General features: G+C 49.8%; 2 protein-coding genes across 49 annotated transcripts in view; one reads left to right on the top strand and one right to left on the bottom strand.

Moving 5' to 3' along the window:
- The window catches only part of LOC114851386 (5,6-dihydroxyindole-2-carboxylic acid oxidase-like), a 323,305-nt gene that overhangs the window by 101,992 nt on the left and 202,208 nt on the right, over positions 1-19,105 (top strand). For both annotated transcript variants that reach the window (XM_029143235.3, XM_029143236.3), the window contains one exon: positions 6,890-6,956. The gene's annotated coding sequence lies outside the window, so the exon portion shown is untranslated. The remainder of the gene's footprint in view (positions 1-6,889; positions 6,957-19,105) is intronic.
- LOC114851385 (receptor-type tyrosine-protein phosphatase delta-like) overlaps positions 1-19,105 on the bottom strand; it is a 269,652-nt gene that overhangs the window by 111,832 nt on the left and 138,715 nt on the right. For all 47 annotated transcript variants that reach the window (XM_029143182.3, XM_029143203.3, XM_029143194.3 and 44 more), the window contains one exon: positions 8,498-8,535. The gene's annotated coding sequence lies outside the window, so the exon portion shown is untranslated. The remainder of the gene's footprint in view (positions 1-8,497; positions 8,536-19,105) is intronic.

Genomic DNA, 19,105 nt, shown 5'->3' with positions numbered 1-19,105 from the left:
CTGCTTCATGAAGCTGCATCTGAAGCTCCCTTTAGCAGACGCATCGTTCTCATTCATTTCCCCAAAGGCCAGTCAGACAACACGTGCTAGAGATGCAATAATGAAATAAAGGTATGCAGGAGGTAAACATCCTCTGTCCTCCTTTCAGTCTTGGGAAATTCTATATATAAATTCTATCATCAGCCAACTGGCGCATTTACGAGCTGCTAAAGTAATTGGCGGCAGCGGCGCAGGTCTCGGCCGCGGAAAAGGCAGCGCCTTCGCCTCGACAGAGCCCTGAGCGTGTGCTGTGTGAAATAACAGGGGCGAGCGGCGAGGTGCCTCGTTCACTGGCTCCGGGTTTATGGGATTGCTCCCAGCTGTCACTCTGCGCTCCGGATCCGCTGCACCGTAATATCTTAATTGTTTCAAATTAAATGCTCATAAAATGGCAAAGGAAATTAGTTTTTCTCTCTGGCTAATCCAAAGCGGCCCCTTGACTTACATCTGGGCCCGCTTTAAGTGAGAGGAGCTTCAGAAGGTGAAAGGGCTCCCAGATGAGGCGGCTCCGGATAGCAGGCGAGCACGCTGCCACCGCTGAGGGGCTCCGTCGTCACTCTGACTCATGCACACGAGCTTATCTTATACATCTGTGTGTTTATGAGCTGTGTGTGTGTGTGTGTGTGTGTGTGTGTGTGTGTTGACGCTGAGGCTTGTTGTAATAAACAGTGGAAATATCCTGTGGTTTTTACACGTTCAAGCTTCCACACTCTCCCACTCATGGAAACAAGTACAGTATGTCATGTATGGAGCCACGTCCAGTGTACATGAAGTGAACACAGGCAGGTCCAGATGTGCCCAGTGGTTGAGTGGCGGTACATGCGTTTGCAGGGACTGGAGTTGTTTCTGCTCCATGGTGAAAGTAAAGCAGCGTCTGAACGTATGTGTCGGAGCTGACTTCCTGGTAACGAGGAGCTTCATCAGCTTGTTTTGATGCCCCCAAGTGGTCAGTCCCTCATCTGACACATGCAGCATCCAGCAGCTTCCAGCGCGGAGGCATCGGTGTGTTCTGACCTTGACGCCGACTGGAATATGTATGGATGTGACGCTGCCGCCGCTGGATCCACACGCTGTTTTCTCCGCAGTGATGCACATTAGTGTCCATCTTCCACTTGTGGGCGCATTAGTGCCGGGCCGCGCCGCGCCGCGTTGTTTTAATGCACTGTGGAGTATCCTCCAGCGCTTCCTCCGCTGCTTCACATCCCATCGCTCCTCTCTAATCTCTGCTCTTCATTCTTCCATTTCCATTTATCGCCGCTCCTCCCTCCTCATTCTGGTTTCCGAGCGTCTCTTCCCCCTCCTGTCTCTCCTGTCTCTCCTGACGTCTCTCGTCGTCTCCCGTCGTCTCCCGTCCTCGCGTCCGCTTCACCTGCGCGCTGCCGCGTTTCTCCTCCTCTCTCGCATTTTAACTTTGGTATTATCTCTTCTGTCTCGTCTGATTATCTTGTTGCCGCTGCTGTAGAGCCGATGCGTTTTTCTTATCCTTAAATGTTCTCCTTCACCTTCTTGGCTGTATCAGTTTGCCTTTTTTTTCCTCTCCTCAACCAGGCGGTCTCCTCCTTTTTTCTGTTGCCACCATTAGTTGCTCCTGTGCTTTATGCCAGTATATTGGCTGCCAGCGCTCCACACTCCGCCTCCCTCTCCTGCCATGTTTGTGGCCTTTCGCTCTGTGCACATCTAATGGCTGGGGTGTAATCCACTGGCTAATCTGCTGACAGCCTGTGTGACAAGGCATTAGCTTTGTGTCACTGCCTACCATGCTGCTTCCCAGCGTGTGTGTGTCAGAGAGCGTCAGGGAGAACGGCAGAGTGGCCTGCATGCATATGAAATATGTTTGTAAAAGTTTGCGTGTGAGCTAGCGTGTAGGCATCGGCTTATCTGTGTTTGTTGCTCAATGTCAAACGGATGCTCGAGCATAAAATTGATACTGTGGCGCCCCGGCTGCGCGTGACCTTTGACCTTTCCGTTCTCTCCACTTTGCACGTCCGCCGCTGCTCTCTTTTCTCTGGGTCGTAGCAGTTTTTAATGAGATGCCGGGTCAGCGTGCTAACTGAGGCGCGGGGCTGGACGGGCCGCAGCCGCCTCGTCAGGCTGCCTCGCTGCCCTGTCAGCAGCCGCTCGTGTCAAATAGGGATCAGTCTCTAACCAAATATTGGATTTCCTATTATTTCCACTATATTAGTCAGGATGTAATTGTATTTCTTTCAGCAGACGCCTTGATTATTATATTTGGCACCTGCTTTTACTCGTGCAGCTCAAGTAGCAGTGATTATATGCAGTTATTGATAAATCTGTTAGTGACCAAGTGAAAATACCTGCGTGTGTACTTGGACAATAAACTCAGGAGGCTCAGGTCCTTTAACGTCTGCAGCTCCGTGCTGAGGATGCTCTATGAGTCTGTGCATCCAGTGTTTTAGGCTGTGGTCTGTGGAGCAGCAGCATGAATGTAGCAGACAGTAACAGACAGGACAAAGTGATGAGGAGGTCTGGTTCTGTTCTGGGGTGGAGCTGGACCCCTACATGCTGTAGCTTAGATGTGAGTGTGTAGATGTGTTAGTATTATTATTCCTAATCTCCCTCCCTTCTTGTGTCTCCCTTCAACTGTGACAGAGATCAAAGTGTGCAAAATAATTTCCCTCTGCGATTAATAAATTTTTTTGAATATTGAGTTGAAGAAGTGTTGATTGGCTCATCTACATCCACAGTTCCTGCTCTGAGCTCCTGGTCTGAACCCCCTCCAGAACTCCAGTGCCATCAGAACCTGCCTTGCACTTGCCCACGCTTGTGTCTTTGTAGCCTGTGTCCCTTTTCCCCTCCCCTGTCTCCACCTGAGCGATACTGTTATCAGACTTGACCCCTCGCTGGATCTGTCGACAGCCGCAGAGATTACACCGAAGGCCGCGGACGCGCTGGGCTCCCTGTTTGAAGGGTGGTGGGGGGAGATTGCCTGATCCCCCGAAGCTGATAAACTGGCTGAGGCTCTGGGCATTCAGGAAGGTCTCGGCGAGAATGGGATTGGGTGAGGTTCGGATGGAGAGACGGAGGCCGGCACTCACTTTAAGGCTCCTTCTAATCACTGGGCTTCAGGAGGGATAAAGAGCAGAGAGAATGGAAGCTGGGTTTGGACCGGATGAGGCTCTGATGCAGCTCCGGATACGGTTGTTGGGCTTTGATTTGATTAATGTTTGCCTGAAAGCTCGTGAGTAACATGTTTGTCAAATCCATACTGTGTGTGGGACACGATCCACTGCACAGGTGACACAATGCTGGCGATTGGAAAATCTCCCCCCTTCTTACTCTCCACACGCAGCGAGCCAGCGACACCCAGTGCTTAATTGCTTTGCACAACTCCTCTTTGAACCCATGTCACAGCAGCAGCGTCACCTCGCCTTTCATAGCGGCTTGTAATATACTGTACATTAAATTAATTGTATTGACATTGTGCGAGGAGCATTTTCCAGCTAATGAATCATAATCCCAGGGGAGCCGTGAGTCATTTCATTCCTGCTAATATCTGTAGGTTTCTCGATCCGTTCCCCCTCCAGCCAAAACCAACACCCCCCTTTTTTTTTGACTGGCGTTGCATCGTGGGATAGTTCTGTCACTCACGTGAGAACACAGTGCAATTATCATTGATTCATGCCGCGTGCGAGCGGAGCCGAGCGAGACAGACTCCTATGAAACGCCAACATCCTGTCGTAGACGGAGGTTTGATGGCTCACTCATCCATGGCCGGCGCATCATGTCGTCTTCCCCAGCTGTTGTTTGACAGAAAGGGATTCTTCCTGCAGTGTGCAGAGACACAGCTATCAACTTAAGAGGCTTGACAGCAACACGCTATGGGGTCCTTTTTATGCCATATTATAATAGGTATTATTGGTGAAGCGCCTGCAGATGGTGCAAGACAAAGCAGCAGCAGCCACGAATTAAAGAGAGAGACAATCTGGAGTGGAGCAGCAGTGTTCTTTTTCTGCAACAGAGACTCAGACGTCTTCATGATTTTTGATATATATTATGCACTTTTTTTCTACACTCCATATACTTTGTAAAATCCACTATAAAACACGCTTTTCAGGCTTTTATGGTGCTTTTATGTCATAATTCTGAGTCACTACAGAGGAATCCAGACCTAGAAGGGAGCACCTACCTATTTAGTCCTGGCAGCACAAAGAAGAAACTGCCTTTTATTGATCCGGCCTAATTACAGGAGTCAATAAAATTTATGGCTTTCGGCTTGGCAGAAGCCACTTCTACGGCACCCTGAGTTGAGCAATAATTCCTAATGACAAGTGATCAAATGATAAAGTGGCTGTGCCAAACAAAAACAGCAGCGAACAAACACGGAGGGCATAAAACCCAGTCTGCAGCCGCGGTGCCAGACGAGGCCCGGCAGTTGCTGCTTTTATGCTCTGTCTGAACAGCTGATAGCGAGTCATAAAATAAAGCACTACCTGCTATTTAGCATGTGGCCCAAAAGCCAACGCACAACACTGTAAATACGAAAGTAGCTGCAATGATGCCACGTCTTTTCACACGCATCCTTTGTTTCCTCTCAACTCCGACCTTGTCAGCGAAGCGTTTGAAGTCCTTGGAACCGCGTTCTTCATCGTCATCACTTCATCACTTCCAATCAGCGAAGCTGGCACTCGGGGACGCTTGATGGGGACAGTCACAACAACTCCTGTGTTTAGGTCTTGTGGTTTAGACAGTCAAAGTCTGCGCGACAGCACTCGACCCGCTGGGCCGGTTGAGGCAGAGCAGGACCAGGCTCCCAACACTTAGTAGATCATCATAATTACAACGTAAATTGGAGGTATTAAGCTCCACGCAGTTGCCAGCACCAGCTCTGGGGAGGCATTGATTCATGCCTGCACTTGGAAACAATTGCTCTGAGTAAAATATAGGAGACTTGTAAATAAAGTCAATAGCAACAAGCTGCTGATGCTGAATTAGAATCAGACAAATAGCGGAGATATGAACAGACACATGAGAGAGAGACGGTCTGGATGAGATGGATGTGAGGAGGGTTTGTCATTGGTGCCACTGACTTGGGTCCATTGCTGGTTGATTTTGTCCTGAGGACAAAGCAGACGTGAGCTGAGCTGGTGACAGCTGCGTATAAACATACGCTGCACTTTTCAAGCTTAAAGACTTCTGCCAGTCCTCCCCCACGCCGCCGCAGAATAAGTGTTTTGTGCTGTGTTTCAGTGTTAAGAATCAATCACACCTGCTGACAACCAGCACAAAGGAGCAAAACATGAACCGTAATTTGTCACATGTTCGCAGAGAAACGATGAAAAGGGGAAATGGTTTTTAGGCACCATAGTAACCTCGTGAAAAGCCGTGTTTTGTCAGGAATTCATTCTGTAAATATTGCATTTAAAACGTCCTTGAGGCTGTCAGACTCGCGTTTTGCCGGGGAGAACAGATCTGGGCAGCGTGGAGCTTTATCTCAGTCAGCCATATTTGTTGGTTTGAAAGCAGCCCTAATTTACCCCACATACGTAGGAAATTAGAGGGAGAAGAAAGCTCAGCCTCCACTTTGATGTGTATCTGAAGTGGGATGGTGCGGTGCTGGGAAGGACGGAGGTCTCAGCAGAAACTCCAGCCTCGCTGCTCTTTGTTACGCGTACTGAACGGCTGTAAACATTCCGCTAATTATTCAGCAGTTTTAGGAGCTGATTCGGTGAGATGTGCAGCATAAGTTCAGGCGGCAGCCGCAGCGCGCGGCCTCTAGGAGCTAATGTACGAGTACGAGGGCCCTTTAGTCAATCGCACACCTCCCGTGTGAAATCGAGAGAATCATTTTCCTTTTCGCTTTTTCCCCAGTTCCCTTTTCCTCGAGCAGAAGTGGCACGTTGAGTCCGCTCAGGAGGCAACCTGAGCAATAATCCAACCAAGCACGCTTGCAGAAAACCTGGCTATTCTGACTCCGATTCCAGTTCATTGCTGATTTTTTCTTTTTTTTCTCGGCTGCTCTGTAAAGCTAACATAGCGTGATAGAAGAACAGAAGCAGGAGCTGCAGTCTGCAGAGGTGCCATGTGCTGTGGCAGAAGGAAGGCTCCCTAAAATGGCTCTTGGGCACACACCTGAACCCGCGCCCCGCATTTAGTGATGCTCACTAGACAATGACGAGGAACGCAAAGCGCACATTTGTACCAAACAATCTTAATACCACAGTGGACGTGGACGCTAATTTGTGTCCGTATAATTCCTGATTTCCAGGGTGTTTCTTAGACTAATCTCTGTGCCGTGAGCAATGACCTTCACCACTGTCAGCCTCGCACCGGGAACAGAGGGAGGCTCGCAGTGAATAGAGGCAGGTAAAAGCAGGAGGACGGGGAGAGGAGCTGCTACATGTGAGCAGAAGCATGAAAACAGCCGTGGCAGGAAACACAGGCTACAGGAGGAGGGTGGGACGGATGCATAGGTGGAATTGGATATGGAAATGACGGAGGGGCAGGGGTGGAGTGCCATGAGAATGAGGGAGGGGGTTGAGGGACGGACGGGAAAAGCAGAAGGAAGGAGGCGGAGGAAGCGGCGCCGCAGCCTCAAAGCGCCTTTCATCGGCCTCACATCAGCAGCACAGATTGAGCAACACCTCTGCGTCACCATGCAAAAAGCATCCTTTGACAGTAATCACCAGTCTGCGTTTTGGCAGCGCACAAAAAGCGGCTTTGTGCGCTCGGTTGCTACAGGGGAGCTGCTTAAAAGGAAATGTAGAAAACCTAAAAAGGTTTCCTGTAATTATAACCCAAATGAGCCTCATGAGCAGCCCAACGCCGGAGCCTTTCTCGCCTGCGAGACAAAAGGCGAATTTTGATGATTTCTTCTGCTTTTGTTCCACAGGGAATCAAAGGGACGCTCACAAAGAGGCATCTTAATAAAGACGGACGGACGAGACACACGCCGCCTTGTAAGTGCAAGCTTCCGCGCTGATAAAATATCCTTTCCTTATTGCCATAATAGCATTAAACAGGGTCAGAAAAACAGTGGATGCATTAAGTATCCGCACGCGCGCTGACGCCTGAGCAGCGACGCGCGGTTTGAGTAAACGCTATGAGCGAGGAGGAGACAAAGGAATTAAAGCGGGCCTGACTAACAGAGTATGACATGTTCAAGGCCTATCACTAATTATGCCCCCACTGCTACAAACTGTTCCCTTAGCATGATCCACCCAAACCGGAGACGGGGAAAGCGCCAGCAATTACGGCTGAAAGCAGCCTAATAAGTGAAGTGCAGGTTAGTCACTATACTGTACGGGAATAATGAGGTCCTAATAACGGCACCCTGCTTCAGCTCTGTTTATGTAATGCTTATATAATAACGCTCTAGCCTGAGATGGCCAGAAATTAATGAGAACTTTCAAACTTATGTCTTTTTATCTATTGAACCTGTCCCCACTGTTTTAAAAGGTGTGATAATTTCACCCCCTCCTCGTTTGTGACGATGAAAGTCAGCAGGTGCTTCACTTAATAGTGTTTCTGTTCTTAAAGGCCTTTTCCAACCGCTACTCACCTCATGTTTGAGAACTTAATACAGCGATTGTCCTGGACAGACTTCATGTTAATCAGCTAAACGAAATACTGTCCATTAAATCTAAACATTAGACCAGTCGCACTGTGTAAACTGGACTGGAGTCTGATTAACCTGAGCCTGATGACTTTGAGGGTTTTCTGGCCCCTGCGTTTACACATGACTCATACTTGGGTGATGTTTTACTGACCAGTGAGTAATTTTAGCTGTGAAGTAATGTATCCAGCTCAACGGCTTTGTTTTTTAAGGAGGACATGGGCCTGATTGTTGGCAGACAGGTCCTGTGTTCGCATGGTATCGTTGGCATGAACCAGTGTAATTATGTCCGTGATTTTGTGGTTTTACTCATGTTCTGCAAGTTTCCTGCACGAGGGTTATGTCTGCGCTCGCGTGGTGCAATTAGGCAACGCTTGGACGGGATGGAGGTACAGTAAGTGATGCAGGCTGTGGCCCAGTCACTCATAGTTCACATCAACAGCTCCTTGTGTCCTAGCGGGCCTTGTGTCATGCACACACTCACACACAAACACCCACACAGAGCTCTGCTGGTACTGCATGACCCACGTGCCCACTTAGATTTGTGGCGCCCCCAGTCTTCCCACAATGCACTGTTGCATGGCCAGCGCAGAGCGCGATGATGGGCAGGGCTGAGAGGTTGCAGCACACCATTTATCTCTGTCAGACGTGGCGGAACACCAGTTCTTATTGGCTGGGCAGGATTCGTGACTGCTAAAGCGGCACCCGCTCTCCGAGACCATGCTAATTAAACAGTGGGGAGAAAAGAGCAAGAGGCCTTCGCTCTCCGCCCTCGGAGACTCGCTTCTGCCGCAAGCAGCATTAATGCGGTCCTCGCAGCGAGCGGAACGCGGCTCGAAATGCCGCGCCGCTGTCAGCGCAGCAGAATAAATCACCAGATCTTACCTTTCAGCACTCAAGCGACCGTCCCAACCGTTTAAGAGCTGAAAGACAACGGAAAACAGGTCAAATTACAGTTTAGACATTTCCATAAAAGCCTTTATAAGCACACGTTCAACTTGTTCAGGATTCGGCTGAAAAGACATGGATGAAGACGCAGCGGTGGGTTTGGCTGTTGGGAAATTCAATTCTTCACGGCTACAACAACATAGTGATCCGAGCCGAGCAGTGATTCAGCGCCGCTATTGCTTTTTATAGTGTAAAGGGCAAACATTTATTACCCACTGATTACATTTGGCAGGCATATGTGTCTGACGCTCAAGCCCTTGTAATTTTCCGGGCTGCTACAAAAACCTCCTCTTTACCGCCGGTATTCAGTGAGTACTTGAATGTGGTCTGTCTTCCATGGGTTTCATCGGAGTTGCAAGAACAAAGGGGGAGCGGGGCAAGGGGGGCGGCACCGAGCAGCTTTTTAGAATTAATTAAAACGTGTGCGGCGCCGAAAAAGGTCAGAGATCCACACAAGAAAGGGCCGCGGCAGCGCAGGCGGCGTGCGTCCCAGATTAACGGCGAGTTCACTTTCAAAAAGGAGAATCGAGATGGGAGGGAATTAGTTGTGCGACTGATAAACAGCGTGTCTCCGCTCCCCCCCCCTCGTTTTTTTCCCAGCTGGGAGATAAAACTCAGGCTTGGCGACGGTTGCCAGCGCAATTGATTCTGGCAGAGGGATAGAACTGCAGAGAACGAGGCTAAGCGTGTGAATAGCTGCTGTCAGAACGCTGAAGGGGAATTTATTTCTAGTTCATATGCAAGCTGTGTCATGAGTTACTGAGACTAAACGCTACAGTCTGAAGTACAGTGCGCCGCCATCTCGCTGCCGTGTGATCACGGAGGTGTTCCTGCTGTGGCTGCTTCCAGCCGTTTGCCGTCGTTATCGCCTCCCCATTCCACATGTTAACTCTAATGTGTGCAAATTGACATTATGTAAATCTGATTTACCTGACCTTAAATAATCAGGTAGGAATATTTTATCTTAAGATGACGCAAAATCAAAGTGCAGAAGACAAGAGGAGGAGAAACTGGCGCCTGCGCTGCATCCGATCACATCCCTCCACTAAAACAGACCTCTCTTTTCCATTGGGGGAAACAGAACGGTGCACGTCGGCCATCAACAGGCAATAAGGGAGCCGCCCGTCACAGACCCACCGCCCGCTCCAGATTTACGGCTAATAATTGGCGGCGCACGCGGGCGCCCGGGTGCCATCAGCCCCTCGCAGGCCGCGGAGCGGCTGCCGCTCTGCTTCTGTGGCGACGCAGTAAATAAACGCCGACGGGAAATTCCTGAGCCTGCAACAAGCAGCGTTCACCTGAACATGAAGCGCGTTGGATGGATGCTGGTCGGACACAGCTGCATGGCTCAGGCCTTAAATCTCCCCAAAGGGGATACTACGCACAACTGGGGAGGGACGCGACGACTGCCCTCAAAAAGCAGCGTTTCCACGTTGTGTAGCGGCGCATGCTGCACAGTCCACCTGTGGAAGTGCAGCCCTGGCGCCTCAGGATTTCACCATTTGACATATTTTGGTGACACGCTTGGTGTCACGGTCACTGCCCCCCCACCCCCCGCCCTCCCCTCTGTTTCTCCTCCCTTAGACTCTGTCCATTGGCCTCCTGACAGCCACCCATCAACCTGGGTGCAATTTAAAAAGCCCTTCAACAGCTGCCATTCCACAGGGCCGGCTATCAGTCCAGCTGCCACGGCCCAGACAGGGACTCGGCTTCAGCCAGCGACTTTGAGCGTCAGCTTGGCTCCCACCAATTCCAAACGGACTGCAGGTGAAAGACTCTATTTCTCAGAGATTGGTGGAGCTGCAGACGGGGTCGCCGAGGTGGCGGCGGCATTAAGTCCTTCCTGACACGCTACAGCCCGTATCTGCATGCGTTGTCGCGGCCGGCCGGAGACGGATGGCTCGTCTTCCTGTCGGCTGATGAATGTGACTTAATAAGAGCAGCGAGGAGCGGTGTGTTGAATTGCATTTGTAAACATTATGATGCTTTAGGAAATAGAAGGGCTCCTGGGAGAGCGCCGTAATGGGGACACATTTGTGGTTTCTGCAGAGATTTATCCCTCTCCTCCGTGTGTGTGTGTGTGTGTGTGTGTGTGTGTGTGTGTGTGTGTGTGTGTGTGTGTGCGTGTGCGTGTGTGTGTGTGTGCGTGCGTGGCTGCCTGCTTGTGAACATTGCATACATTGCCTGTCTAAATGCGCATGTTGCCTGAAACAATCAAGAGAACAGCTCCGGCTTCAGGCGAGGCAGCCTTCTGCTGTGCACTTCTCTCCACCATATGTCTTTGTCAAAAATGTTTGCTGTGCGCTGAATGAGGGATGAAATCAATCCAAGTGCTATTTCCCCAGTTGCTCCTTCGTGAAGGCTGTAAAAGGAAAAAAAAAAGATACTTGCCAGATCAGCCCACATTGTCAAATGTAACAACTGGCCACCAGTGACATTCGCAGACAGACCATATGGTCTCCAGCGTCCAATAGTCATTTAGGGGAAGAATGGCATATCTGAAGCCTTTCTCCTGTCTCAATTAGCGGCTGCAGGAGTCGGAGCAGAGGCCTGCTGTGGCCGTATGGACCAATCAAACGCGCCGCGGCGGCCACGAGCACCGGTGGAGCAGAGGTTCTCACCCGTTCACGCTCTGGTTCAGTCTCTGAAGATGACATCAACAGATCCGTTTGGGTCAGGAACGTGTCGGTGTTTAAATTTTAATGTAATTCTTCCAAAGGCCCGTTGAAAAGCAAAAGGCCCGGTGTCTGAGAAACAGCATCTTCTGAAGGCGCTGAGCTAATTTCACCGCTGCTTCTGAAGCGTCTGCGGCCGTTGTGTCGCAGCCTCTCGCCGTCTGCCAAGGCTTTTAGTCTATTGTGCAGCAGCATTACTTGTGCCCGTAGCCACAAGACTGCATGAACAAAAGGCCCGGTTGGCTGGGTCACACTGCGATGCTCTGTACCTGCGGATGCACGCTCGTTTTGCATGGGTTCGGGTCCATTAACATAAGAGAGGCTGCGGCTTCAATTCGCAAAAATTGCCTTAAGCGAACGGGAATTATGAAGAGGCATCTTCCCTGATCCTATTCAACGCGGCAAGTTAATGGAGTTGAAGTGGGTTGACTGGACTCAAAGTGAATCCGCTGCCAATGGAAAAGCTTTGATGTAGCAAAGATTAAGCAATTGTTGTAATTTTATGTGTAAAACCCGAGTACCATCAGCCTTAGAGAGCGAGCTTTCAAAGGAAAGTCTTATTGCATCAGCGCTGTTGGTACCAACAGGACCTGGACCAGTCTAGCTGCATGTTACACAAGGCCCAGCTCTCTGTTTTTACTGAAGCCGCTCTCAATCTGTAAATGCCACTTTTTGTTTTTGGTAATAAGTCTGAGCCTTAATGAGGTCATGGGATGTTTTTGCCCACTTTTTTCTTTTAAGGCTCTAATAGCTCCTCTAATGTCAAGAGTAGGAGTCGTGGATCTCTAGTGGGACATATCAGTTAATGGTAAAAGTGTCCTTCAAGCGCCCTCCTCTAATAGGCAGGCGTCATTAGTGACAGGGTTAAGAGTGGCTCCAGCCTTCCATATGTTACAGTAATTACCTTGCGCTTCTGTCAAGGCCCGTACGTAAAATGCTGAGCTTGCATCACAGAGCTGCAGACAAACTCAAAGATTAGAGACGCGTGTGAATGGAATTCTTTTAGCATCAAATGCTGATTTGGTGCTGCTTTTGTGCGAGGAGCCGAACGGGGAGTGCACAGGTTCCATTAGGCGGAGGCGGCTGCGCCGGAGCCCCGGTCGCAGCGGCAGCGGCGCCGGCACCGTGAGTGACACATTATTTCACCCCCCCCCCTCCCACACACACACACACACAACCCCATCCTAACTCCCCAAAATCGCAGCCAATCTATTTTCTGCCTGGCTAGTCTTCTGAAACTGCATAGATTCTGTCAGATTAGCTCCGACATATTCCCACACTGTTTGGGTCGGCGCTGCGTGAGGAGCAGATCGGGAAATTAAGGCCAAGACGACAGAACGCGAGCTGTTCAGAGACACACGTCACCTCAGAGATTTAAAGATGGACTTATGCTTCAGATATTGAATTCATAGTTTCTGATCCTGGGATGTGTTGAATGTATTTAGCATTATGTGTAAGTCCTCACACACTATTACATCTGTGTAAAGCTGTGACTTTAGACGCTTTTATAGAATGGTTGGTAAAGACACGTGATCGGTGTCGCAATGAGACAGTGAGAAAATAAAAATTTAGATTTACCTAGAATGTGGCCATGCTGTACCTCATAAGGCACCGTTAGTATTCTTGTATTAAATTAGGTGGATAAACTATAACTAACAAATGTATTGAACCTCTTCTGCAACAAAACACACAATGCTGTAGTTGCCTAATGTACAGTACAGAGTCCTCAACGAAGCTAGAGTCAGCTGAGCGTTCACATTATATGCAGTCAGCTGATAAAAATAGTGATTACAAGCAGCTTTAAATGTTTATTGTGCACAATATTAGACGTGTGGTAATAATGGAGTTTTACTGCTCAGATAGGACAAGCGAACGCGCCGAAGGGTTCAGCGCTGGAAGATTTACTTTTCCCAGTAACGTGTCAGTTTGGGACCTTTACACAAAAAACCACTGGAGCCTAAACGTGGAACCTGGGAAGGCACGGGCTCCCGGTCGGAGCTGCGCTCACAGCTTATGGAGCAGATGTGGTGTGTGCAGCCAGATGACTCGACTCGGCTGCTGCTGCAGGAGCGGGGTTCCTCCAATGCAGGGGTATTAAAATGAACTGCATTAGCTTAATGGCCATATAATAATGTGAACTTGAATGTGATTTCCTGCTACGCTGGTTAATGCTGATTGATGTATTCGCTACCCCTGCGCCAATAACGATTAAGGCAATTTATTGACGTGTTTAGAATTGAAGCCTCTCCCAGAATCAAAAGCGGAGACATGAAGTTTCAGACACACAGGACATCATCTCTCTTTGCTTCGCGCCGCGTGAGGAAGTGGAATCGATCCGTTTGCATTCAAAGTGGGTTTTCTCCACTGGATTGAAGTGTTAAAAGAACCCACTCAGTAAAACGTTGCAGTTTAGTCTAAAACACATCCCATTAATTTCTGCCTAACTTGAACAAAGTGAAAGATATGTTTGGAGGAGTTTGCAGGATGTGATCGTTAAACACGTCGCTGGAGCTCCTGCTCAGACGTTATGTAACTGCACATCACGAGGGTGTGATGCAGATGGAGCCAGCGCCGACCCATAAAAGTAAACTTTCTGATTAGCTGCGATGGCGCCAGCGCTCATATCTGCCTTCGCTCTGGATGCGGCACGCGGCTTGTTTCTCGACGCGTTCACTCCATCCCTGTCCTGTCTGCTCTGCCGTGAATGCAAATCTCCCACCAGCGCCACAAAGAAGTTACTAAGCCATTTGGATCAGGAATGTTCCCCGGGCAAATCAGCAATTAGAGTCTAAGCTGCCTTGTAAAATCAATTAGAAGTTGTAGCATGTGTTACAGGTACAAACTGGCTGGCACCTCGCTAAAAGGACCGTGAGCAGCGCTTCCTGCTTCCAGCAGGAGTCTGCTGATGGATGGGAGCGCAGACAGACAGGCAGACACACAGACAGACAGACAGGCAGGCAGACAGACAGACACACACACAGGCAGACAAACAGACAGGCAGACAGACAGGCAGACACACAGACAGACAGACAGGCAGGCAGACAACCAGACAGACACACAGGCAGACAAACAGACAGACAGACACACACACAGGCAGACAGGCAGACAGGCAGGCAGACAGAGACAAACAGACAGACACACAGGCAGACAAACAGACAGACAGACACACAGACAGACAAACAGACAGACAGGCAGGCACACAAACAAGCAGACAGACAGACAGACAGACAGACAGGCCGTAGAATATGATTGTGCTCTCTGAGCGCTCAGCTCTAAAACAGAGCAGAATGAACCATTCATTTAATGGTGAAAGCTGCTGCTGCTTCAACTTTCGCTGTGATAATTAATGAGATTGACATTTTCAATTATCTGTTTCCTGCCTTTATTTGGCTGTTTGAGAGCACGGCGAAGGGAACAGCTGGCAGCGTAGACGGGGTAGGAAGACGGGTGATGGAGAACAAAGAGGGCAGCATCTGCCTCTTTGAAACATGGCATTTTGTTTTTCATCAGCGTCTTCGTGCGGCGCGTCGAGCTGCTCCAGTGCTGCGGACGGAGCCGCGGCCCGACCGGCGCCGCCGCGTGTGAGCGTCAGCTCCAGCACCAGAAGGATGCTGGTGCTGTGGAGCGGCCGGGCAGCTCTCCTGCCATCGTTCACAGCAGCCTCTCACAGTTGTTTAATGTCTAGCAAAAATACTACAGTGACAAAATGGGTCATGTGGAGGCACGGGGCCTTTTAACTTCCACCAAGGTCAGTAGGTCTCTGTTGGCTTATGGCCCATTCAGCTGGGAGCTGCAATTAGACTGTGAAACCATGTATCACACTGAGTTAGTCACCAGCCCGCGTTGCCCACTAGTCCTATAAATCACCCTCAGTTGCACCATGTCGAGTGTTTGGAAGGCCACAGTTCGCCCACAGGGGAGTCGTTGCTTCATATGTAAATATGACAAATGGATGCAGATTTCACCTTGCCGCCGTGGATTGAGAGCGAGCAGCAGCTTGGGACCGACGAGCAGGGGTCATGTGCTGCAGCTCCGGCGCCTTTGGTTGCTGCTGTTATGATCTCGCATGATAATTGGGGAAGGGAAACAGCGGCGATAAGGAGGCGGGCGAGATGGAGACGCCAAATCAACGTAAATAAAATTATACAGCGCGTTTTTGCATGACTGTGTTGTGTACCTCGTGGTGATGCGCGCTCATGAAAGCGCCAGCCAGTTTTGCATTTGTACAGTTTGATTTCTCTGAGAGGAATCCTTCCCGCTGTGGCGAAGCGGCTTCACGCTGAGATCAGTGGCTGCCGTGCATGGTCTCACTTTAGCACATCGCAGCAGATACAACAGCTCATTCTTCCTCACTTGGGCCGGAGTGAGTCAAAGATGCAAATGCGAGCGCTGGAGCATGCAACCCCTGACCTCCTAGAACGTGAGGAATGCACAACTGTTTTCCTCTACAGGAGAAAACACCCACGGGCCTTTTTGTTTCCTTCTTGAACACCTTGCTTGTAAAAGCAAAACAAGAAAAGACAGTTTTAGTCAGAATTTCCAGCCTCGCGTTTCAGACAAGATTGGACACACTGATCTGAAATCTCCCAGCGTGGTCGAACCGCTGCACTGACGTCTAGCAGAAAATGAATCCTAGTTGACTTTCCAGCTGTGACATTGGTATACAGGTGTGCACAAAGTACGGGTCCATGTCAAATCAGGGCAGACAAGCTGCACGTTGTGGGTCTGAGGGGAGTGTGATGTATGTGGAGCCAGAAAACTGAGCATGACGAGCAGCACACGTGGACGTGGCCTCGCTGCTGCTCTGCCTCCGTGACACTTTATGCTTTTGTCTATGGCAATTACTTGTGGCATCGCTGTGTGAATAATGGGAGGACTGGGTTCATCTATCAGGAGGAGCGCTGGAGGAAAATAGAACACAAGTCCAAAACAATGATTTGTGTTATCTGTATGAATTTACCTGAATTCGTGCGGCACAGGAAAATTTACTCTTCTCAAATTCTATTTGGCGACGAAGCGAAGAGCAAGAAAATGCTCCATCAGCTCTCATAAGCATTTCAGAACAGTCCAAGTGTTGAGAAAGCAATGTGTCGCGCAGCTGGGCAGATATTCAGGGGCCTTTGTGTCGCCTGTTTCTGCTACGAGGGGGGAAGAAACGGGAGTGTGTGCGGCGCGGAGTCGCGATCGCCCGAGTGGAACGTGCCGAAAAATAATTAGCACAATAACGTGGCGAAAAAGGGAAACGCAACTTGAGGAAATCAAGTGTTAAGGAACATCTGAGGCTGCAGCAAGCTGTGCCTAAACATATGCTCCTCCGGTGTTTTCAACAATGCTCCATCTTCAGTCCCTGCAGGAGAAAAGCCTCTATTTATAGAGCAAAGCCAGTCATTCAACTTTAATGGGTCCCCGGGACCGACTGGAGCTGTGGTTCCAGTCTGGACTGATGCGTGAGGTAGAGCTTCCTGTGTTTTAAGTTGTACAGATGAAGTGGACCGCACGAATTTAGCTTTTGGTGATTTCATGCTGCATCTGAAGGAACATCAGCAAAGCAATTAAAAGCCGTAAAAGACGTTTGAGAATGGAAACACATGTACCCACCGAATAACCCACTTCTCTAGAAAAAATCCACACGAATGAGGGTCTTCGAGGCATCGGACGTTTCGTAGTCAACTGGACTCCTTCCCGCCCGGCAGAAAGCACGGTTCAGTTCATATGGCACCTGTGTCACCACTGTGACACCCTTTAATCCATCACCCCGCTGAAGTTCATTCAGCAGTGTTCAGAGACGCTATGCTGGCCACCAACTCGCATAATCAGGACTCCATAACAGTGAGTTGTAATTATCTGTACCTATACAATCCTCCCACTCACTCTTTTCTCCGGGGGCTTACTGCAGAAGCTCGTCTGAATTGGAGGTATTTATACACGAAATTAAGGTGTAATTAAAACTGGTCCGGTGCTAAAGGGGCTGAAGGTGATTATGCTCATTTGCATAGCACACCAATTTCATTTTTTAATGTTGCCTCCACGATTACAACTGGTTCTGAGACGTTTCAGACGGCCATCATTTTTAATATTTCAAACAAAACTCGAACTTTGGCATGATTGGAAGCAGCGTTTATGTGAGATAGTGGTTTAAATTGGGGACTGGGGGCTGAATGTACACGTTAAATGCGTGGTTTCTTGTAGGTGCTTCTCATCTCACTGAGGCGGTTATTGCTGTGTTCGAGAGCAGAAACCAATGCAGCGACACCAGATTCTGGTGAAAATCTGATCAGGAATCGTTGAAACTGGACGTCTGAAATTAAGCATTAGTATTCAGCTCATTTTTCCACAGGCACAACATTATCTAATTTGCTCCATTGGGCTTGTTTTGAAGCAAATGGGGGACTATTATATGGGCCGTGGACCAAGGAGAAACTCATTACTTCTCACATTATCACTGGAAATGCGGGGAGGAAAAGCGGGGCGCGCCGCCTCAGCCCGGTCGTGGGCTAAAGCCTCGGTGCCGCGTCCAGGTTGTAAATGCACCCCTCTTGGCTGATACGCCGCCGCGTCCTAAGCCATCCCTGATACTCGGTGAAGGGATGTCATGACTGCTCCAGCTGTCACAGGCATAGCTGTTCGCTTTCCCCTTGAGTGAGCAAGTGGCTCTGCCCTGCGGCTCCGTGTGTGTGTGTGTGTGTGTGTGTGTGTGTGTGTGTGTGTGTGTGTGTGTGTGTGTGTGTGTGTGTGTGTTTGTGTGTGTGTGTGTGTCCAGCATGCAGCGATCCTGACAAGGTGCACTGGCGCCGCCGCTTTTTCCGGCATACAAGAATATAAACAACTGTACACAAGTAAATTGGCAGCCGCGGGCCGGGAGGATGTATCGCTACACGTGTCCCATCTGTGGACTGATTCATCTGCCGCGGACCTCATGGGGTCCGACGGGACGTTCCCGCGGACCCGTGACGCGGCCGCGTGGCGTCGACGCGCTCTCCTGAAGAACCAGCGCTGCTGACGTCTGCGGCGGCACGTGATTGATGGCTCCCCCTTTGCCTGCGCCAGCGTTTACTCCATCATCACGCTTCACGCGGGGCTGTGTACCTCTTGAGGTCTAGGTGTCCGTAGCACTAAGGGCCGTATTGATTGCATACTGAAACAGTCAGTTATGATGAATGGACACTCGCTAAATCAAATTCGGAGATTACGCGGCCAGCAGCGGTGTCATTAGGCCTTTGTGATGGGTGAATTAATATGGTGATTAAATAAGGGTTGCTACTATGTCACCATGTCAGCTCTGACAAGCTGACCCCAGATCAGCCGGCAATGGAGCCAAAGACACTTCATCATCTTGAACCTACAGTGTCTCTGACCTTTGGCATTTATATTTATCATGTAGGGCTTTCCTCTTAGTACAGAGACCAGGCCATCAGTCACATGACCAGCAGCACATTGTGGGGCTTTAGCTTTAATGGGAGGACGAAATCCCTGCACAAACAGAACACAACGGGACCATTGTGTTGGGTCCAACACGGCAGAATGGGAAAAGAATGAAGTGTTTGCTGCTTCTATATCGGTGGAGCTAATAAAAGTGTTCTTGGCTGGTGGGAAAATGCAAATGCTGACAAAATCAATGCTTCCTGCTGCCAAATCCACAGACAGCAGCGAGCGGCTTTGGCTCATTGTGCACGCCGGCCCGGCCGTGCAGTACGCGCACGCACGCACACGTGTGCGCACGGCCACAAATCTGTGATACACAGCGTCCCTGTGACCCTCATGCTCCATATGGTCAAGAAGAGGGCAGAGAAAATAAGCACACGGCTCTGCGGGTGACTGCAGCTTGGCAGCCAGCAACAGCCCGAGGTCCGCGGTGCCGGAGCAACACAAC

Source organism: Betta splendens, chromosome 2 (genome assembly GCF_900634795.4).
Source record: "Betta splendens chromosome 2, fBetSpl5.4, whole genome shotgun sequence".
Lineage (NCBI taxonomy): Eukaryota > Metazoa > Chordata > Actinopteri > Anabantiformes > Osphronemidae > Betta > Betta splendens.
This window is presented reverse-complemented; position numbering and strand designations above follow the sequence as displayed.